Source organism: Anoplophora glabripennis, unplaced genomic scaffold, assembly GCF_000390285.2.
Source record: "Anoplophora glabripennis isolate ALB-LARVAE unplaced genomic scaffold, Agla_2.0 scaffold198, whole genome shotgun sequence".
NCBI lineage: Eukaryota > Metazoa > Arthropoda > Insecta > Coleoptera > Cerambycidae > Anoplophora > Anoplophora glabripennis.
Window position 1 is genome coordinate 219,465 of NW_019416364.1, and position 24,221 is coordinate 243,685.

Here is a 24,221-nt window from a genome sequence, read left to right on the forward strand (position 1 = left end):
CTCATTAGCATCGGCTTCACAAGACAAAGCTTATTAGGTTAGTGCCGGTACAGTATTAGTAGTAGCATCCGTCGTCGTCGAATCATTAAAGTGAGAATATTTCGAAACTTGAACAGTTTATCCATATCCAAAAGTATACGTTTTCCCCTAAAAATAATTATACATACTATGAAATTATTTATTTAAAATCCAGATACGGCTTTGCATAAATGTTACGATGAAAGACGTTATACAGGGTGTTCCTAAATATTATGTACATAAGGGAGGGGGTAATTCTTTGGCTTATTTCATTATTAAAAATTCATCCGCAAACGCTTCGTTATCGATCTACAGGGTGTTGAAATTTCAAGATTTTTTTAGTTTTTTTTTCTATAAACCTTAAATTTTAAACATATATGCAGACCTAAATTACGATTTCAATTGCGAGCTGTCAAAACTAATAGAAACAAGAGATTATCCAAATAAAGCCAGTGCCTACTGGACAATTTTGAAATTTTAAAATTTCATCTAACGAATTACACTATCGATTTATATTTTTTTGTTGATAACCGTCGCAGATACAAAAAAAAAAACAGAAGAGACCCGAAAAAATATAACCCTGTAGAATTTCACAAACGTTTGGCATGCCCAATGTTGTAAGCCCTACAGCGTAACTTATATCCCAAATTTGAGCTAAATATCTCAGAACACGAAGCAGCTATTGATAAAAAACTAAAAAAATTTAAATTTCGACACCCTGTAGATCAGTAACGATGCGTTTGCGGACCTATGTTTATATGCATTTTTAGAATTATCTCCTCCCTTATGTACATGATATTTTGGAACACCCTGTATGACACTACGTAACTAGATCATCTACAAGATTTCTAAAAATTAAGTTCAGATTCGAATTTTTGATTTTAAAAAATTTCTCTGTTCCAAGTTTTTATGTCATCTTCACTAAAAGTGTGTATATTATGAAATAAATTTAAAATTTAAAATTGCCCTGTACATCGTACTTTAACGCTATGTATATCGTAATTCGCCAACAATTTATTAAAGCGTAGGTGGTTAAATCCTATTATTTTGATGTCTACAATCTACAGTCAACTATGTGATCCATTCATTACGGACCACCCTTATACAGGTATGAAACCGAAACAGAGCCATTTTCAGGAACTGCGTAAAGATTCTAGAAAAACGCTCAGACCCGTCGATTTTACATTAAAGGGGGACATTCTTTGTCTGGTATTTTTGACTCCGCCACTTTCACCCCCCAAGCAACCCAAAATATTTAAATGGCATTGGGGGTTGAATAATATTTCTTTTGAAAGCTCTTACAATTCTCTTTACAACAGACTTTAAATTTTATAAATACATACCTTGAAAAAAAAAAATTATTTTAAAATTTAAATTATGTTTAGTTGCTTACTTACTACTTAGTTGATTAAATGTTCAAACTGATGACCGCCCGCTTCCATACAAGAATAAAGATTTTGTTCGAAACATTCGCGCAGATTCCGAAGCATTTCTGGAGTTATTCGACGGCATTCGTCGACGATTCTTTGACGCAAATCTTCCAGCGACGCTGGCTGTGTTTTATAGATTTTACTTTTTAGGTATCCCCACAAAAAGAAATCAAGGGGCGATAAATCCGGTGATCGTGGAGGCCACTCAATGCTGCCTCTTCTCCCAATCCAATTCCGTAGAAAACGTTGGTCCAAATACTGACGGACAATTAACGCATAATGCGGAGGAGCACCGTCCTGTTGAAAAATCAAATGATCTTCATCATACTCTGGAACATTTTCAATAATATCAGTCAAGGCAGGGTCAATAGCGTCTTCCAGTAATTGCAAATACATTTGGCCAGTCAAATTACCAGGTAGAAAAAAAGGACCCACCAGCCGGTCACCGAAAATTCCAGCCCATACATTTAATTTTTCCGGTTGCTGTGTATGCACCTCGTGAAAAACTCTTGGGTTTGAATCGGACCAATAGCGGCAATTGTGACGATTTACCGTCCCGTTCAAGAAAAAACTGCATTCATCAGAAAAACAGATGTTAAAAAGGAACTGTGGATCGTTCCCTGCTCGCTCACTCATTATTTCGCAAAATTGCAAACGGCGGTCATAATCATCCTCATGAAGTTCCTGGACTAAATGTATTTTGTATGGATGGAATTTATTCTTCTTCAAAATGGTTTGTATGCTAGTTCGATTGATCCCAGACACAGATGCCAGCTGCCTCGTACTTAATGTAGGATCAAGATGAACTTCACTAGCTTCATTACATATAGGTTTTCTCGTTCTTTATTGGCTACGTTCCCTGTCTCTTGAAATTTTTTTACTAACTCTAGAACATACTTCCTCCTGACATGTCGATCTTGATGTTCATTAAATAGCTGAGCTGTTCTATTCGCACATTTATTTTTCATAAAATAAAGCGAAATTTCCGCAGTGGAATAAACAATAGTGTTTAATTTTCAAAAACACAATTAAATAAACTACCAACCAACGCTTCAAAATAATACTAGAAAATAATTTGGAGTCCACTAATTTTACGTTCATTGTGTGTGTATAGCATTCATTTCTGTTTTTTACAATTGTGTTTTTTTTTACGAAAGTGATACCAAATCGCCAAAAACTAATGTATCGCAAGAAATACTAAATTTATACCATTGGCGTACTTAACTCGAATGACTGACAGTTTTACCGTTACTAATTATTGTTTGTACATAAGTTTCAACTTTAAAATCAAAATTCTTAATAAGTATTGGGCGGAATTATAAAATTTAAAGTTTGTTGGAAAGAGAATTGTAAGAGCTTTCAAAAGAAATATTACTCAACCTCAATGCCATTTAAATATTTTCGGGTGAAAATGGCGGAGTCATAAATACCAGCAAAGAATGTCCTCCTTTAATCTAAAATCGACGGGTCTGAGCGTTTTTCTACAATCTTGACGCAGTTCCTGAAAATGGCTTTGTTTCGTTTTCATTTGGTCACCCTGTATATCTTAACAGGGAAGAAGTAAATTGCAAAAGAAGAGAATTAATGGAAGAAGAGTTGAGAAATGGCGAAAAGAAAAATATCAACTCGTGTATGTGAATAAAATATAGCAATATTATTATTTTTTAATAATAGGCATGGGTATTTTACTTAAATTAAAACAGTTTTTATAAAAAAGTAGTTTACAACAATAGTAATAGATATTTTGTGGGTCTAAAACGTGTGGAACTAAACGGAAAAGTTCCACCGGTTATTATTGTAGTCATGAAATATTAATGTCAAAAATAGTTGCCAACAACCTTGTTTATTGTTATATATCTTGCATATATTTAACGAAAAATAAGACTAATCTTAAAACTAAACAGCATTATAAATATGTTGCTCTAAAATTTTCCGAGCTGCTGCAGACGAATTTCGGCCACTGCTCAAGAAGGTTGTTCTTTGAGCAATCGAACGAATCAAGTTTTTACGGTAAAGCGTGTTGCGTTTACATCGAAGGAGTGACTTTAAATCATTGATAACTCGGTTTGTTTGCCGCGGCAGGCAGTTTAAAACCTCGGTCGATGCTAATCACAGCTCTAGGCGTATCAAATAAGTAATCCGAGATTTTCGATAAGTTAACTGTTTACTACATCACGAGGATTGTTATGTTATGTGCCAGTGATATGCTTCTTTGAATGTTCTTTGTAGTAGAAACAATCTTTGTTAAGGTAGGAGAACCAGTAAAAGTTTATTTTTGTCAGATAACGAAAAAGAGTATTAAGAAATGTTTGTTCTATTTATTATTTTATGGTGCATTNATGTGCGTAGTGAGCGGCACAAAAGTAAATAATATTGAACCGTTATAAAAATCATTTTATATTTTATGCGCATTATAGTAATAGTGTATTTATATTATGTCTTAGTCACTCTCAATAATTTCGACCGCGGAGTATAAATTAAAACACTTTATAAAAAAGTAGTTTATAATGATAGTAATAGATATTTTGTGGGTCTAAAACGTGTGGAACTAAACGGAAAAGTTCCACCGGTTATTATTGTAGTCATGAAATATTAATGTCAAAAATAGTTGCCAACAACCTTGTTTATTGTTATATATCTTGCATATATTTAACGAAAAATAAGACTAATCTTAAAACTAAACAGCATTATAAATATGTTGCTCTAAAATTTTCCGAGCTGCTGCAGACGAATTTCGGCCACTGCTCAAGAAGGTTGTTCTTTGAGCAATCGAACGAATCAAGTTTTTACGGTAAAGCGTGTTGCGTTTACATCGAAGGAGTGACTTTAAATCATTGATAACTCGGTTTGTTTGCCGCGGCAGGCAGTTTAAAACCTCGGTCGATGCTAATCACAGCTCTAGGCGTATCAAATAAGTAATCCGAGATTTTCGATAAGTTAACTGTTTACTACATCACGAGGATTGTTATGTTATGTGCCAGTGATATGCTTCTTTGAATGTTCTTTGTAGTAGAAACAATCTTTGTTAAGGTAGGAGAACCAGTAAAAGTTTATTTTTGTCAGATAACGAAAAAGAGTATTAAGAAATGTTTGTTCTATTTATTATTTTATGGTGCATTTAACTAAAGAGTTAAAACTTCTTAACACATTATATTTTATTGAGACTATTGTTTATCTGTTTTTTTGGAAAAGCCTGATTACTCTGAAAATAAGAGAGCCATATAATTACTGATACTTAGTATTTCCACAAAATGTTTGATGAAAACTTGACCTGCTCATTGTTTGAATAATGTTACTCGTTTATTATTAAAATATATTTGCATAAAAACATACAGGGTGTTTTGAATAATGCTGCCATAAATTCAGGGAGTTTATTTAAAGTGACCTCAGTAATAATATCCTTCACTATTTCTACTATTTCAGATTACTCAAGAAACACCCTGTGTTTATGAAGTTCTCTTTATTTTGGTTAATTACATTCTTCCCGAAAACAGTGCTTTTTCAGCATTTTCAAAGAGTATTTTTCTGTGAAAATGAGGTTTTATATTATAATATGTATTGGAAAACTAACAATACTGTAATTTAGCAACCTCAAGAACTTCGTTGCAATTTCAGTGCAATATATTGTTTGTTCTTTTGACAAAGATATGATCAAAACTTGATTTTCAAAAATCATCTTTAAAAATGTATTTTTGATGTTCTAACAACCAAATACGCGATATTTTTGATCGTCGCAATTTTTACACATATACTTAATTAGTTTTTATTATTGGCTTTATCCATTAATATGAATAAAAATTTTCATATTTTATTAGCGAAAGAAATGATCTTAATAAAATTTTCATAATTAAGGTAATTCAAATTTTTGTAATTTAATTTTGTACCGTGCTTGTCATTATGTAATGGGAATGATTTTTAAAATGCGAATATTTGTCTCAGCCGTGGCAATGCAATGACATGGCAATGCAATGACGTCACCGCATGGGACGGTCACCCGGCTTGGCGCTACTTCAAGTTGAGTTTCTAATTTGCCAGATAGACAATGCGAATACCTCGCATTCTTGGGAGAAATTTTCCGACACGATTTTTTGGCATATTCAGATTTGTGAGATGTTCCTTAACATGATCGACATGATGCCGGCCGGAAATCTTATGCCCATTTGTGTAAACAAACTTTTTTTAAATAAATTGTAAAAATAGGTTTTTTCACTCCGGTTTTTTGGCACATTATAAACAAGTTCCTATGCACTATGCCTCTAAAATTGATAGTTTTAAAGTTATAAACAATTTAAGTTGCTAAAAATGCGAAAATTACGATTTTTAACGGCCTATTTCCGGGTTAAAAATTGTTATTTTTGATGTTTTCAGGTGCCTAAATTAAAGCTTAACCATCCCCCTACAAGATGATGAAGAGTTTTTGGGACCCGCATTATTCTAAAGCCTTGATTTTTAATTGTTAATAAAGCGCTATGAGCCGCGCGCGCGCGCCTCTCTCATACGCGGATTTGTTATTTCTAACGGTTTCAGCTTATGTTTTATGTCTGAATTAGGCAACGAAGAGTTTGATGCATTGCAAAGATTATACCTAAAAATATTAAATAAGCAAGGCAAAACAGCCGATGAAGCTAGAAAATTAATAGCGGAATGGGTATTAATTTAAGTAAAATACCATGCACTTCCGATGCATTGAAATTACACGTCTCAAGAGCTTTACAAACGTACATATGAAAAAGTTCTATTTTTCTTCAATATCAAAGTTTGGATTTCACAGCTTTTGGTTGTCAAAATGAAACAGGTGAATTACATATTATCTAAATTTATTACCAAAGATCCATTACCCAAAGACTTAGTTAAACAATGTAAATGTACAAGAAACTGTAAGACTAAAGCTTGTTCTTGTATGAAAAACTGTCACTTATGTACCTTTATGTGGTTGTAACATAGAACAGTGTGAGAATTCTTATGATTGAATAAATGTGTGATAATAATAATAATATGCAGTATTAAATAAATGTTCTTTAATAAAAATCAAATGTATTTGATACTATTGCCCTTTTATTTTTTTCTGCACTCTATTCGTACAATTTTGAATTAATTAAATAAAATTATTGTGAATTATGAAAATTAAATAATCAATTTTTACATTATTTTATGAGTAGTAATACTACTTAGAACGCTAAATTTAAAGAACATAAGTTGAATCCGCTAGACGAAATAGCGAATCCGCGTATGAGAGAGGCGCGCGCGCGGCTCATAGCGCTTTATTAACAATTAAAGAACAAGGCTTTAGAATAATGCGAGTCCAAAAATTTTTCAGCATCTTGTAGGGGGATGTTTAAACTTTAATTTAGGTGTATGGCAAGACCAAAAATAACAATTTTTAGCCCGAAAATCGGCCGTTGAAAATAGTAAATTTCGCATTTTTTGCAACTTAAATTGTTTATAACTTTAAAAATATCAATTTTAGAGGCATAGTGCATAGATACTTTTTTGTTTATTATGTGCCAAAAAACCTAAAATAAAACTTCCGGAGTGAAAAAAACTATTTTTACAATTTATTTAAAAAAAAGTTTGTTTAAACAAATGGGCACCATATTTCCGGCCGGCATCATGTCGATTCATGTTAAGGAACATCTCACGAATCTGAATATGCAAAAAAATCGAGTCGAAAAATTTCTCCCGCGAATGCGAGGTTTTCGCCTTGTCTAAGAAGTAGGTTTGTTAATGGTTATCGATGTTTTTAATAAGAACCACGACTTCATCAGTGCTGAGATGAGAGGAGGGAAAATGCAAAAGTTACGTTTCAACAACGTATAAAGCTTCTTTAAAGTTCGTTTGTAGTGAAAGTTTTGATGTTCTTGTACAATAATAATAGTAAATAAGAATAAGTATTTTACGTTTAATTGGACTAAACCGTTTCTATCACGGGTTTCAAAGATTTACCTAATCAAATACAAAATTCTTATTATATACTCTTTTTATTCCCATGGAAACTACCTAATATCTTATAAATAGGACTAAACCGTTTCTGTCACGGGTTTCAAAGATTTACCTAATCAAATACAAAATTCTTATTATATACTCTTTTTATTCCCATGGAAACTACCTAATATCTTATAAATATAGTAATAATATTTGTATAATATTCACAAAAAAATCAACAACGGAAAACCCAAGTGTTAAAATATATATTAATAAACAAAAGGTAATAAGTATTACTCAACATACTTTTAAACAACCTGGCGAAAACCATAAGAGTCAATTTATGTTTGATATTAATCCTCATACTGATTGCATTTGACATACTAAATAATAAAAAATAAAAATTCCTTCTGGAATAAATACAACCCCGTGTGGAAATTACTATGTCTGACCAGTTTGGAAGTAAATTATTTAATTATGAAGATGTTGAACGGTCATTGTCTTCAGATGAAATTATTTTATCACCGGCGCGAATAAGTTTCGCTGAAACAAAGGTAGAAACATACCTGATGATGCGACGACATAATACGGATACCATCCAGATGCGTGAAACAATTTACGTGTTTCACAATGATACAATGATGTAAATCTATATGTAAATCTTTATTTTATGTTGATGATCCGCACGCCTTTGGTGCGCGGAGAATTATGACAGCTTTATATATGAGGAAGCTTTGTCATGCGACAAGAAAATTATTAAGAATATCAGTAAAGTAATTTTGTGTCCTTAAAATTTGAACAAATGGAGATGAGAAAACTGATATACAACTATAAAAAATATATAAAAAACACACATTAGAATTATTACAAATATCCTACGCATTAAAGATATGATTATTAAAAATATATTTCAACAAAAATAAAAGACAAATAGCAGACCAGCGCACATAATGAGATAAAATCCTTTTTAAATATGCTCAAAAGTATACACTTTGTCCGGATGGTCTTCTTGGGAACAGATACAGGGAAGTTCAATTTATACAGTGGTGTAGTCGGCCAAGTCTGACCCCTTCACGTTCCCTTGAAACCTACCTTTGCATATATCTGTAAATTAAGAACACAAATACATTAGAAGAAAATGTCAGTTACTTTCGACCTCGCTTTCGACTCTCCAAAGCTCAGAACCATGTTAAATTATTTATTTATTTATTTATTTATTTATTTATTTATTTAGTTTAGTATTCATTTTCAGGCATAATCAATTAAAATGTTATAAAGTCATTTCGTACTGCAAGATTTTGTATCAAATATAAGAATTTAGATGTACAAGACACATGTAAAAGAAAATGAAAAGGAACATTAAATATTATTTATCATATGTTTGATAATTACCGATTATTTTGAAAATGTGTGGTATCTACTCATATATTTTTGCATTACTTAGTCCCTTATCTTTATACAAATATTGTGATAAATAGGGAAAACATAAATATTAAAATATGTAATTTGTGTGGAATGTTCTGTACTATTATTGTCATTAGTCGAGTATTTAGTTCTAAAAGTGACGCTTAGGTACGTATTTTGAGCTTTATTTTGATTGATTGATTAAGCAAGATTTCATCGTTATCAACCTAGTTTAACTATCTTTTTGGATTTCATTCATGCTTTCTATTTTATACGAGTATTTTACACGCTACATCCGAGGCTATTTTCTATAACTAGAAAATGTTTTTTGCACAATTGACTGAGGAAAAATAATGTTCGATGTAACTGTTTGCTTTTACTTATATAATTCTTGCATAAGATTTCCATTTATAATATTTTTAATAAGTGTAGTAAGTACATTTAAAATAGGAATATTCCACACTATAACGTCATTACATTCTTCCAGTCAAAAATAGTAATCAATTAGGATTAAAATTAAGATTTCATGTAACTGTTGCCTTTCAAACTTAATGTATATGTACGTGAAGTTAAATTGCTATTAGATAACGGGATGAGTGATCTTGCACAATGGAAAAATAAAAGTTATTGATAGCGATAACAATGTTCATGTGGGTATTAAGTACTGATCAATTTTGGTGTATATTTAATGGAATGATTATATATAGTAACAGTTTCGATAGATTTATCCTGAAGTTGCCATTCAGTTCAGTATAACTAAAATAGAAGACAAAATCAGAGTTAGGCAGATAGTAAATAATACCGAAAAAGGGCGTTATTTAGAATAGATCGAACCAAAAATTGTCTTGTACAAGCCATTTTCGAGATATTCGCGACATTTCATTTTTTTAATTTTTGTGTTAAGTGGCTAGTTCACAAATATAGAAAAATTATAACTGGTAGAGAGTTTCTCATAACTTAGGTAATACATATTCTCAAATACACGATGTTTAATATGATATTTAATATTAAACTAATATAAAATATATGTAACTTGACATAGGTATACAAATATGCTGCAAAAGACAGATTTTGTGTTCACGCAACATAAAGTTGCAATGCTTTCTTCCACACAGTCCATCACTTACACTACCATTAACATTACATAACATTCACTACGACTACGACAAAACATTGTGAAGTGACATATATTTAATTTTGTTCTTAAAAGAAGTTGTGCATAATACACTAGGCACAAAAATTAAGGGATATTAAATCCCAAAATTGAAGCTTCAAGTGTCTAGTTTTAGATCTGCAGTTTAAAGTTTTTTAGCGCCAGCAGTTTTTGAGCAATCATAAGAAAATCAACGGAATGCTTTTTTTAAAAAGGCCTATGGATTAAAAAAATTTATTTTTGTAATTTCATCATAAAGCTCATTTAGATAATTTAATTCTCTTCAATTTGAGTGGTTCCGGAGCCTTGTACGATTATTTGTTGTTGAGTGGTTGTCGATCAAAGCAAAAAAATCATTTTTGACTTTGGCAATGAATTACTCGGGAAATAATGGTCGTACAGAAAATCCAAACAGGGTTTTGGAAACTGTAAAGTATTCTCTACAAGTCGTAATTATTGGTTTTTGATAAAAAAAATATATTTTTTAAAGTGTTTGTTAGAAAAAAGGTACAAAATTGCATAATTAGGGATATTTGATTAACTTGGCGTAACTTTGCAAATAATGAATAAACTAAGGATATTGACTGTAACTTTTCAACCTCAAAGTGTCCCAAAGAAACCCTGATAATTTCAAAACGCTTCGATTTTTTTTTCGTAGTGTCCGGGGAATGTTTAAATTTGTCGTTTTGCTGAAAATTAATGTAATAAGTAATTTTTCACTTGTTATTTATTTTTTAAGTTAAAAATGTTTTTTTAGCAATAATCCATATTTTCTTCATCAAAAAACGTTCATGATTCTGAAAAACAATATATTTTTAACATATCCACAAGCTTAACAAACATAAAAAAATTTGTTGATTTGACGTTGCAGATCACAATTAATTTAATATCGGGGATTGCCGCCTCCGTTTCTGATCACCGATTCTAAGCGTCTCGCATGTTAATGCACCGCCGCGCCGGATGTCTCGTTGCTTAATTCCTTGCCAAGTTTGTAAAAGAGCCTTTGTCAATTGATGGTGATTTTGTAATTGCGGATAATCTCGTCGTCATCGACGCCCGAGCATGTCCTAAACATGCGGTTCAAGTCGGGACTCATAGGTAGGTGGTTGAGAGTTACCACATTGTTGGCGTAAAGAAACTTTCTCGTACGTTTTGCGGTATGAAGATGAGCATTATCCTACATGAGAATGAAACGATTCCTCATGCTTATACGCAAGGGCAGGACGTGTGGTTTAAGGATTTGGGTGATGTACCTTTCGGCAGCCATTGTTCCGGGAATGATTACCAACTGTGTTCTGGTATTAATGGATACCTTGCACATGCCATAACGGAATCGTCATGATAACGATAGACGATCTCTCGTTTGGCGTCGTCGTGGAGAACGTGATACCGATAATTTTACGCAGCCAGTTACGGCTTTTAGTATACGGTATGGGCAGGCGTATCCATTAATACCAGAACACAGGTGGTAATCATTCCCATCACTGGCTGCCGAAAGGTTTATCACTGAAATCCTTGAACCACACGTCCTGCCCATGCGTACAAGCATTTCATTCCCATGCAGGATAATGCTCATCTTTATACTGCAATTTACCTTTTTTCTAACCAACATTATCGCTCTGAAAAAAATGTTTTTTTCAAAAACCCATAAATACGACTTGTAGAGAATACTTTGCAGTTTTTAAAACCATGCTTAGTTTTTCTGCATGACCATTATTTCCCGAGTAATTGATTGCCAAAGTCAAAAATGATTTTTTGCTTTGATCGACGATAACTCAGCGACAAATACAGTAAAGACTCTTTAATCCGAACTCACCTTAATCCGAATATCCACTATCCGGCCCGACGACCCGACGAATGGTCGTTTCGAACAAAACTCTTTAATTCGAACAAAATTCGGTTTAATGTGTATAGTTCGTATTATAAAGTCAGACTACATAATAAAAAGTAACCGTTAAAAACGTAATTCCACGGTAGTCTCGGGGAAACCCTTTTATGCGAGTCGAAACTTTTCTCGATTAGATATTTTTTAGTTGAAATATTATTGCCATGCAAACATGTCGATATTTATACGACATATTTTACGACAATGTATGGTTTTATTGTTATTTTTTACCTCCTCAGTAACACATAAAGTCTAATTCATATTATATGTATGTACATAAACATATTTACATACGTACATATTTATTATCCAGTAATCGAAAATATTTAAGCCCGTGTTTTAATTAGTTCGGATTAAAGAGTCTATACTGTAATTGTACAAGGCTCCGAACCACTCAAATTGAAGAGAATTAAATTATCTAAAAGAGTTTTATGATGATAAGCAAAAAATTTACAATTTTTTTTCCGTTCCATATTCAACCGTGGTCAAACTTACGAAAGCCACAAACAAATCTTACATATAAATTCTGAACCAATTGCAAACGACGCTGCTCAGTTTTGAGGATAGCATGTCCCTTTACTACATCTGCATAATTGAGGTGAGATAAGACTAAGGATTCAAACAAAATTTGTTTACACTTTTCATTTAGGAGGCTATGATCATCAGGTTGGTATAAGCCTTTATAACAATTAAATTTATATGTGATCTATAACGTAAATCAGAATCTATAACTAATCCTAAATTCTTGACACTAATTGTTACTTCTAAAGTATCATTTCCTACACAGATAGCCGATATCTTTAAAGTGTCTACTACAAGCAGATTTCCTACCAAAAAGTATTACTTTGGATTTAATTGCGTTGAACAGATATTTTCAACAATGCCTCCAAATCCATATTTATTCTCTCACATGCAATTTGTGTATCATCCGATCCATCGATCGGGAACTGTAGAATTTAAATAAACTCTTACTGCCCTGCTAAAATGAGGTGTTGCACCATCAGGCATAAGCTACATGTTATTTCAAATATTTAAAGGGACGTCTTCCAATAACAGGTTAAGGTGTTTTTGCAGTAAATATAGCTAATTATCCCCACTTAAAGTGTCATCAATGATATGTGGCCCCACTAAGTAGTTTCCAATTATTCCCATCTATACATTAATGATACAATTTTGTTGGTGTTTTGTCTGAATAATAGCATGGGGATTTTCGTCACTTCAAACATGCAAATTCTATTTGGAAAGCGGTTAGCGTAAATCCGAACAGCTTCAGAAGCTGCAAATTCTTAGCTAATATCACAACGAAGCCCGATAGGAAAAATGTACTACATCTATTTTGACCTCGCCTGTATATCCCTTCATTTTTGACATGACCTTTCCGGACACCCTGTTTATTCCATAAGATCAATAAAAATATCCTAAAAATTTTTATTCCGTTCTAACTTATTAAATAAGGAAGTGTTGAACGAAACATGAATGAGACTCTCTACGAGTCTTTGATTCGGTATATTTTTTAGAAAATAAAGAAAACATTTATCTATTTCACAAATTAGACAAAGAGATAATCATTTGTTTTGAAAGATGCAAAAAATCGCACATATTTTTTAATTAATTATTTATTAGTTTAGTTAATTTTATTTCTACTTTGTTGTTTTTGTTTACAATTTGACCAACGCTGTGTAAAATTTTATAACTTTATTCCATTGTTTTAAGAAGATGTATGTATTGGAATAAGAATGGATCTATTTTCTGTTCTTTGTAATGGGAAAGGCAACTCCAAATACGCAGTCTTAAAAAGAAAAAATGTATATTATGTGTCATTTAGAAGGTAGAATACAATTTCTTTGGAAATATCCAATTTGGCTCGTGGTATCTACCACTAACACGGTTTTTTATTTTTGATTTTTTGCGCGCGAATTCGATCTTAATAACAGTTCGTGATAAAAAGGTATTTATCAAGCGGTGTCAAGGGGCTTGTGCTTGCACAAGATGTTATTTAAAAACATTTTCATTATACCTTGCGCATGTTAAGTTGATTGATTACACCAATTGAGATAACGTGGACGCTTTCGGCAAATGCACAGACGTTCTACTATAATTACCTCCGAAAAAAGTTCTGAAAATCAACGTGTACTTACTCGCATAATATAGCCTTTTAAAAAGTCGTTGAATTTTTTTCATTTTCAATTTGTTTTTTATTATCTTATAATTTGTAGCTTGAGGTAAAGAGGGTGAAGTGTTTTGAATTATTTTTAAATATTCATTGGTTTTCGTCATTGGTCCAAGTGATTCCCCGACATACATTGAATACAAATAATGAATTTTTAACAACCATACAACCTGCTTTTGGGTTATTAAACTGTGATTAGTCACCCAGAAAGATTTTTATCGGACTATCGATAAAATAAGTATTATATCAACAGTTACTTATCTGATTTCACAATATGTGCAAATAACAAGTTTATACATAGGCGCAGGTATATCTCTCTTAGGGGGTCTAAAAGTCTCCCAAGCAATCAAATTAGAGACTTAAGTAACAAGAATTTCTTAGCCTATTACTATAGGCCGTACCATTTGAAAGTAAAATAGATTACAAATTATTAGGAGCTATAAAAATGTCGTTTATAATTTATAAAACTTTTGAATTGATGGTAAATCAGGAAAAATGGAAGCATCGATTCTTAAAAATTTTGTATGAAAGCTTTGTAAATTTCGCATAACAAAATTAATTTAAAACAAATTACGGTACTACTAAGTTACGACAGGGTAACCAAAAAAAATCATGGAGGAACAGTATTCTAAAAATCTAAAAAAAAAAAATAGGTACACATAAAAGAGGAAGTCGGCTTACGAAAAAGTTGAAGCAATATTTATTCATAACGGCCTCTGTCTAGGTCGCTTCTGACTAAAATTTAGGAACTATTTTTGAACCAAATTGCATCCTAAAAAAATGTTCGCCCTATATAGGGAAAATTTCCGAATATTTCTGAGGCGAAATTGAAAGAAGGTGTATTCGATGGACCGCAGATTCGGACATTCTTCAAGGATGCAACATTCATTACTACAATGAGTAGCGTTGAGAAGAGTGCTTGGACTAGTTTCAAAGCTGAAGGGACATTTTTTTTAGGAAACGACAAGAGTCCTAAATGACGTTTTTTGTGAATTTTGACCTGTTTTTTGAATTTTCCCGAAAACTCAGACCCGTTGGGCCAAATCTGAAGGCAGATTCGGATTCAGCGGGAAAAAATACATGGAACCACATTGGTCTGAATACCAGATACGCTACTTTTTTTTGTGGGGCTGTGTTATTATTTTTTACCTAATATGCATAAATGAATGCCAAAAGTTTCAATAGAAACTTGGCAACAGCGCACGAGAGATCATCTACAAACTGTAATCACGAAGTGATTCGCCTAGAAAAGTTTAAATATGTTTTAGTTACATGTATAAGTAGCATACTACTATGATGCATTTCTGTGAATACAAATAAGGAACATTTGAATAAGACAAGAGTTTAAAGCGATTGCAGTTCTGAAAGTATAATACAATTTTATATACTTATGTAGGATTATACTGTGATACGATGTTATGGCAGCCAAAAATATTCTAAAAAATATACTGAAATTATTGAAATGTTAATTTTAAAATGAAAAATGATTTTAAAAATGTCAAATTTGTCAAAATGCATAAGATGCGCTGTGATGTAAAGTATAAATATTTAATTGTTTATATGCTGCTGTATTTTTTACTTTTTGTATTGTAAGTTTATAGTACTTTATAAATAAAAAATGATTTAAAAAACATCATTTGAAAATTTCCATGAATTTCCACATGAATATTTCTTAGAATTTCTGTATTTCAATGAAGCCTTGAATAGAAATTTTATTAATAATATCAAGAATGTAATAACGTGTCATATGTCAATGTTCAACAACATTTTTTGAATAAAACGTTCCATTAAAATCAAGAAGAAAATCTAGTTTTCTTCAGTCATATCATACAAGGTCCTTCGACAATCAACATAAAATTCTGGTAAAATCAAATATTCCGTATTTGCGAACAGATGTATCAGTTGATTCAGTACGATCAAGTAATCATTCCACAAAATCAATTCATTCAGAGATAAAAACGAATGTTCAAACCGCTCAAACGGTTCAAGGACATGCAAACCAAAATGCAACACATGATTCAGTTCCAACCTTACAGACAAGTCTTGTTAAGTTACCAGTGTTACAAATGAAAACCAGCTTTTTGAAAGTTGTAAGTCTCTTGTTCATAACAACAATCAATTAGACGATGTCTCACGATTTCTTTATTTAAAATCGGTACTTGGTACAGAACCATCCAAAGTTATAGAGTCTTTAGATGTCATAGCTCAAAATTACCAAGTAGCCCTGGAGTTATTAGAGAGACGATATCGCAATAATAAATTGTTAATTCATTCTCATGTCAAAGGATTAATAGAACTTCCTAAAATTCCTAAAGAGTCAGCCACTGCGTTACGTCAAATTTCTGATTCATTTCAAGCACATTTACGAGCACTAGAATCTCTAGAAGAACCTATCGAATCATGGTCTAATGTAGTCAGTTTTCTAATAGCAGATAAATTAGATTACAATAGCAGACGGGAATTAGAAACATTAATTTTAAAAGATGATCATTCTCCTAAGATATCTGCTCTCTTTGAATTTTTAGAACATAGATCTAAATTATTAGAAAAACTTTACAATTCAGTTTCTAAGCTTACAAATCAATGTCAAAGTAAATATAAACCATCACATTCATTCGTTGCTACATCAAAAGAAAATAATTGCATCATGTGTAACTTGTCACACAGATTATATTCTTGTAAAGAATTCTTAGCACTTTCCGCACCACAGAGAATTGAAGTTGTAAACAAACATAGAATATGTCACAATTGCCTTCAATTCGGCCACTGTGCATCAAATTGCAGACGTAGTCATTGCAAAAAGTGTTCAGGTATTCATTCAACATTATTGCAAGTAGAATCAAAGGTATCAAATAATTCGAGTCAAACAGCCAAAGAGACAAGTCAGGAATCATCAGCTACACTCACTAGCTACATTCATTCTTCAAATAGTTCCTTTGAAATACTTCCAACCGCGATAATCATTGTTTACGACAGTAAAGGTATCCCTCACAAATGCACTGCTCTTCTTGATTCTGCCTCAATGAGATCATACATGACAACAAGCTTGTGCTCTAAATTAAGTTTAGACGTACAGAACGTTAATATTCCTGTTACAGGGATTAATCAAACTAAAACCAAGATATCCGAACTTACGCATTGTAAAATCAAATCAGTACATAGTGTCTTTAATGCAACATTGTCATTTTTACTTTTGCAGAATATTACAAATCGATTGCCCGCATTACCATTAAATTATAAGGCTTTAGACATCCCTTCTAACGTAACATTAGCTAATCCAGAATTTTACAAAGAAGCTAAAATCGACATTTTATTAGGCATTGATATATTTTGGCAGCTGTTGTCTGTACCCCAATATTTTCTTGATAAATATCCATATATCAGCAATACTCTTCTTGGACGTGTGAATTCAGGCAAACTTTCTTCGGTTTATTCCAATGTTACTGTAAATAGCTGTAATTTAAGTATTTTAGATCTTTCACGCCAAATGTCTTTATTTTGGGAAATCGAAGACATAAACATTCCTAAACAGTTATCCCCTGAAGAACAACAATGCGAAACTCATTTCGTTCAAACCACAAAACGTGATAGTTCTGGCAGATTTATAGTTTGCATGCCACTAAGTTCATTTACTGAAGTTTTAGGTGCATCAAGACAAAATGCATTGAAACAATTTATATCATTAGAAAAGCGTTTACATGCAAATCGCAAATTTCTTGATTTGTACGTTGAATTCATGCAAAAATATGAGAATTTAGGTCATAAGTTAAGGAACCAGTTAATTCTGTTCCCTATGAATACTTCATACCACATCATGGATTATATAAGGCAGGCAGTCTTACTACCAAACTTCGTGTAGTCTTCAATTCAAGTTGTCCTACTTCTAGTGGAATTTCTTTAAACGACATTCAATGAAATGGACCGGTTATACAGGATGATTTATTGCGGTTTAGAAGATTCAAATACATATTAACAGCTGATTGCTCCAAGATGTATAGATCTGTCTTTATCGATGAATCACAACATTGTCTACAACGCATATTCTGGAGGTCTGATCCTTCACTTCTGCTTCAGGTCTATGAGTTAAATACTGTTGCGTATGGTGAAAAGTCTTCAAGTTTTCTTGCTATTCGGTGTTTATTTGAATTAGCAGATGAATTCAAAGATATGCATCCCATTGTTAGCAAAATCATAAAAAGGGATATGTATTGTGACGATCTTTTAACAAGTTGTAAGGATGAAGAAGAAGCTTCTTACTTGTGTCGCACTATCTTTCAAATCCTGGAATCTGGAAATTTTATTTTACGTAAATTGAATTCAAATCACCCCAAAGTTTTAGAATCTATCCAATCTCAAGATATTTCTAACAATATATTGCAATTTGGTCCTACAGAAAATTCAAAGACTCTAGGTTTGTTATACAATGGCTATACTGATGCCTTTCTCTATAGTATTGCAGATGTTAATCCAAAGCCTTTGACAAAACGTAGCGTTCTTTCTTTAATTTCAAAGATTTTTGACCCTCTAGGTTTACTCGCTCCATGCGCCATAAAGGCAAAAATCTTCATGCAGCAGCTTTGGTTAACACAAACAGGTTGGGATGAGTCTCTATCGCCTGATTTGCAAAATGAATGTAATTTTTATAATACACATTTATCTAGTTTAAATGCACTTCGAATTCAATTGTTAATTTTCCTAAAACTTTGGAAATTCATGCATTTTCAGATAGTAGTCAAAAGGCTTATGGTACTTGTATTTACCTTAGGTCCATAGACGATCAAAATCGTTTAATTGTACGATTATTATGTTCCAAAATGAAGGTAGCACCATTAAAAGCCACAACAATTCCAAAGTTAGAATTATGCGCTGTGCTAATGATGGTTAAACTAGTTTCTCGAATTAAAGTCATTTTAGATATGCCAATTACGGATACTATTTATTGGACAGACTAAAGACAAGGAGGATATGAGAGATCTTGTGTCAACGAAAATTTTAATTGGATATTTTTACCTCCAAATTTTCCCAACATAGGTGGTATTTGGGAAGCAGGCATAAAATCTTGCAAATTTCATTTAAAAAGGGTTGTGGGTGATGCCGCGTTAACATATGAACAGTTTTATAGTATATTAGTACAGATAGAAGGAATTTTAAATTCACGCCCCCTAACTCCATTATCCAACCAAGCTAACGATTCACTCCATCACACTTCCTAATCACCCTAGCGTTCAACATATACCCGATGGAAAATTTTCATTATATCAGCGTCTGCAACGTCTCCTCCAAAACTTTTGGTCTCGTTGGACTAAAGAATATATTTCCGAATTGCAGTGCTGATCAAAATGGAAGGTTCAATGTCAAAACGCTAAAGTTGGATCTTTAGTCCTTTTGAAAGATGACAAGCTGCCACCGGCCCATTGGACACTTGGTCGAATAAGCCAAATTCATCGTGGTCCTGACAACTTGGTACGAGTAGTGACGGTTTCCACCTCATCGGGAATAACAAAGCGAGCCATATCTAAGATCTGCCCATTGCCAATAGATACAGAAATCACAGACAATAGTGATAGTGCAGTGCAATGAACCTCTTATTCCGTGTTATGTTCATTGCAGAATTAATATTCTAGTTTGTATATTTATTCCTAAGTTTATTGTTTAGTTGTTTAAACTCCATTTCATTATGTCCTTTCAACGGGGGGAGTATGTTGGAAATTACATGTATATTTCTTAGAATTTCTGTATTTCAATGAAGCCTTGAATAGAAATTTTATTAATAATATTAAGAATGTAATAACATGTCATGTGTCAATGTTCAACATCATTTTTTGAATAAAACGTTCCATTAAAATCAAGAAGAAAAGTTAGTTTTCTTCAATCATATCATACAAGCTCCTTTGACAATCAACAACTCCAAATTGAATGATACAAATAAACACAAGTTGAATGTACCCCATTTCTAATGACTAAGTTGTATATTAAAACGTTTATTTAAATTTCCCGCCACCTATCCTCATTCAGACTCTATTGCGCTGTTGCCGTTACTCCTTCGCATTTATCATTGGCGGATGACAAGTCAGAACTTTTAATGTTTGATAATTTATTTCTCTGCGAAATGTGCGGTAACCTACCTAACCTTCTTTCTCTCACCTATTAATTAATAATTCAGGTAAATATCTATATTTTTTTCGTCTTACCATTTGCATTTTTCACCCATAAATCAATGGTAAGGATATGCTTCATAGCATTGCCCATAAGAACCTATCTTAAATATTCAAATTTATAGCATTAATAAATAAAAACTAATCGATAAATAATTCGAGAATAATTCACAGAATTTGATTTCTCATTACAAAAATAATAATCTCAATAATACGAAATTGACTGAATTTTTTGTAGCACCCGTAGCACTACCGTCTGATCAAAATGTAATAAAAAAAATATTCAGAAAAGAAAGAAAAATGTCAAGAATTGTCAATAGAAATAGAAAGAATTTGGAAACAAAAATGGGTGCACGTCAATCTGTTTATTATTTTAACTACAGGCATCACACCATATTCGTTCAATAAACATCTTGCGTAAATCAATTTAGATCAGAATATTCATACCAGTGTGCAAAGAACAGTTATTCTTCGTATATGTAATATAACACGACCTTTGTTAAATCAAAAATGAACCTCTGATTGACTTAGTTTTGGCCTGTCCATCGCGAGGATGCACCAATGAAAATAATAATAATAATAATAATAACAATAATAATAATNATAATAATGTTGCGCGGTAGTGAATTTTATTTGTAGGTATATTTCTTAAAAATATTTTGGGGCTGTAGCGGTTTAGAAATAAATTACTTGGAATTACGTGGCGCATGTTGTAAATCGTATAGGAATTGTTATTGTTACACCTATGTATATTGTCATAAAAATGCTGAAGTCATTAATGTTCGAAGAAATTTCTTGGGTTACTAAAATTAAAAAGTAGGTCACTAACAAAGGGGTATTTATTATTAGTGTTCTGAAAAGAACTTAAAATAAAGTACAAAGAAAACGACAATTTGCTTCGGAATGTGCACATAATAGTGTTCTAGCAATAAGAGGACCCATACGTAACACCATAAAATAAACGAATGGTGTAATTTCAGTAATTAAAATATGTACCTAATGACGTATTATTAATGTTCTATTTATCCATAATGCTGTTTTCTCATTTTATCATTATAACGTTATATGTAAATATTGTAATACTAATAGTTTGTGAAGGAATTGAGGCTGCTATTAACTATACTGGATGAAGGCAGTGACAATGACTGCTATACAAGGCGATTTACGTAAAACTTTCCAGTCCTGTAGCTAATAAGAGAATGACATACTTGATTCCTTGACTCTACCAATAAAAAAAATGAACGAGAGTATTTGAAGTCTTCTTAGTGACGTTCACACTTCACAATTAAAAAATGAACTTCATCATACTCGGGTACACCAAATAAAACCCATATATCGTTAAAAATGGCGAAGTTGTATCAAATAACTTAAACAATTTCTTGTTTCAGAACGCCGATGACTTTTTAAAGAAGCAAGGTATGGCCCAGACACCCTATATAAGAAAATTTCCTTATTGTGTGTTTATAATCAATTTATTGAAATGACACAATTCCCAAAAGAGTGTTAATATATTATTTACTTTTGCTTCGAGTTCTAGATTATTAAAAGATATATTTATATTTTTGTTATTTAGGTACATACATAACACAGCTCCACAAAAACGAAGATCGGATCTGGTATTCAGACCCATGTATTTCCACCTAGTTTTTTTCCGCTGAATCCGAATTTGCCTTCAGATTTGGCCCAACGGGCCTGAGTTTACGGGAAAATTAAAAAAACCGGTCAAAATCCATATGAAACGTCATTTACGATAGACGGAAGTTATAACAAATCAAATTATTCTACCAGCTCACCAGAGGTATGATTTTTCACTCGTTTAACTTCAATTTATCATCATAGAGTCAGGCAAGTTGGTCCAATTTCATTCAAAAACAGAAAAGAGATCAAAATGCTTAAAAACGCCATTTTCATGGCATAATTCGTGTTGCAGAGTTCTGAATCCATCTTTTTATCCACCCACCCATTAATGAATTCATACATCTTTCTATACTGTCGTTGATGTATGAATACTCATATTTATCCATCCAGCTGTACCACCTACCTATAAAACCCACCCATCCACTCATCTATCGCATCTAGTTTTTGTGCTGAGAGATGAGATAACAGCCTAGAAGATTGAGAATCAAATAAAACTTGTAGAATACTCTACTTTCTAAACAAAAGAAAATGATATTTACAAATCATTCTTATTTTTGTGGCTATAACGTCTTTTCTTCAAAGGATTTATGCAAGGGGTTACGCTTTCGTTTAATCCCTCTATTTTTCGTTTCTCTTTTTAACAACCAACAAAAATCGGCCATCATGTTTTCATCCCATTTTCATTGATATCGCTGTTCTGTAACCTTCATATCCTGATGAAATCATTCGCCTTGTTCTTCGCTATAATCTCCAAGATTTTCAGGAAACCAATCCAGATGTGAATGAAGGAAGTGCAATTTATAGTTCATCAAACATCCCAGATCTTGGAAGTCTTTTATCATTTTTGATACAATTTCTTCATATTTAGGACTCTTTTGTTGTTTTCTAAAAAATTTGTCGCTACTGCTTTGAAACTGGTAAGGTCCATCGAATACACCTTCTTTCAATTTTGCCTCAGAAATATTCGGAAATTTTCGCATTCTCAATCTTCTAGGCTGTTATCTCATCTCTCGGTACAAAAAGTAGATGGATAGATGGGTGGATGGGTGGGTTTTATAGGTGGTACAGGTGGATGAATAAATATGCGTATTCATGCATGAACGACTGGACAGAAGGATATATGAATTCATAAATGGATGGGTGGATAAAAAGATGGATCCAGAACTCTGCAACAAGAATTATGCCATGAAATGGCGTTTTTAAACATTTTGATCTATTTTCTGTTTTTGAATGAAATTGGACCAGCTTGTCTGACTCTATGATGATAAATTAGAATTAAACGAGTGAAAAGTCATACGTCTAGTGAGCTGGTAGAATAATTTCGTCGATCGTAAATGACGTTTTTTGTGAATTTTCCCGAAAACTCAACCCGTTGGGCCAAATCTGAAGGCAGATTCGGATTCAGCGAAAAAAAATACATGGGAATACATGGATCCGAATACCAGATCCGATCCTTTTTTTTATGGGGCTGTGTAATTAATACAATATGGATATCTGTAACAACGTTGACATCGAGGTCGTTCATGAACTATGTAAATTACACAGCCCCGTAAATAGTTCCTTGGGAAACACCGAAACTTACATTTAAAAGCTCTGCTTTGTTGTGCGCCAATTTTATTTACATTTTTTTTTGGCAGAAAAAATAAACCCATTTAAAGGCTGTCTTAATTCTATTAATGTAGAATTTATTTTTTTGTAATAACAGCCCTTTGTCTATACGATCAAATGCTTTCGAAGAGAACTACCACTATAAATAATTTTTTATCTAAAACTTCATAGATACAGACACTGTGGAACATTTAATTGTAAATATTATAATTCATAAATAAATTAGAAATTCTGTCACATATAATGTTCTCAAATAATTTATAAATAATGACAATGGTAGGTATATTGGGAAATTTTTTAGAAAAACGCTAAAATATGCCTAAAATAGGGTGAAATACTGAGGATAATGTCAAGGTCAAGGATGTTAGTGCAAAACAATAGAATTATATATATTACCAAATATACAGGGTGTTATTTAAGTACGTGGCCAAACTTCAAGAAGTGATTCTTCGAATAATTCTAAGATGACATGTTTATATAAACATAGGTTCGGTAATACTTCGTTTTCAAGATACAGGGTGTCAAACTTTTTTAAATAATCGTTTTTTCGTAGAAGTTTTAATAATTCTTTAGCCGATTTTGTTGAAATTAGGCAGTGTTATTTGTAGTAGAAAGGGGCTAATTTAGCCCTAACTAGATTAAAATTATTAAATCCAATGTCGTCCCGGGGGCACCTTAACCAATATTTTGAACAAAAAAAATGTAAGCCATTGACTTTTTTTAAATTTTTTCGCATTAAGCAACTAAAAATACCTACAACGTTTTTGTCACTTGATTTTTTTTCGTATCTTGCTTCCTATTTGGAGAAAAAGAAAATAAAAATCACTTTATTGCGTAT

The 24,221-nt window shown here is 32.3% G+C and overlaps 1 protein-coding gene across 2 annotated transcripts in view; it reads left to right on the forward strand.

The window, feature by feature from the left end:
• Positions 1-24,221, forward strand: part of LOC108908315 (cGMP-dependent protein kinase, isozyme 2 forms cD4/T1/T3A/T3B) — a 137,647-nt gene that overhangs the window by 60,792 nt on the left and 52,634 nt on the right. Inside the window, exon 1 of one of the 2 annotated variants that reach the window (XM_018712339.2) lies at positions 4,198-4,478. The exons of the other annotated variant lie outside the window; for it this stretch is intronic. The gene's annotated coding sequence lies outside the window, so the exon portion shown is untranslated. Of the gene's footprint in view, positions 1-4,197; positions 4,479-24,221 lie in introns of those variants that run through there. 2 annotated transcript variants of the gene reach the window in all.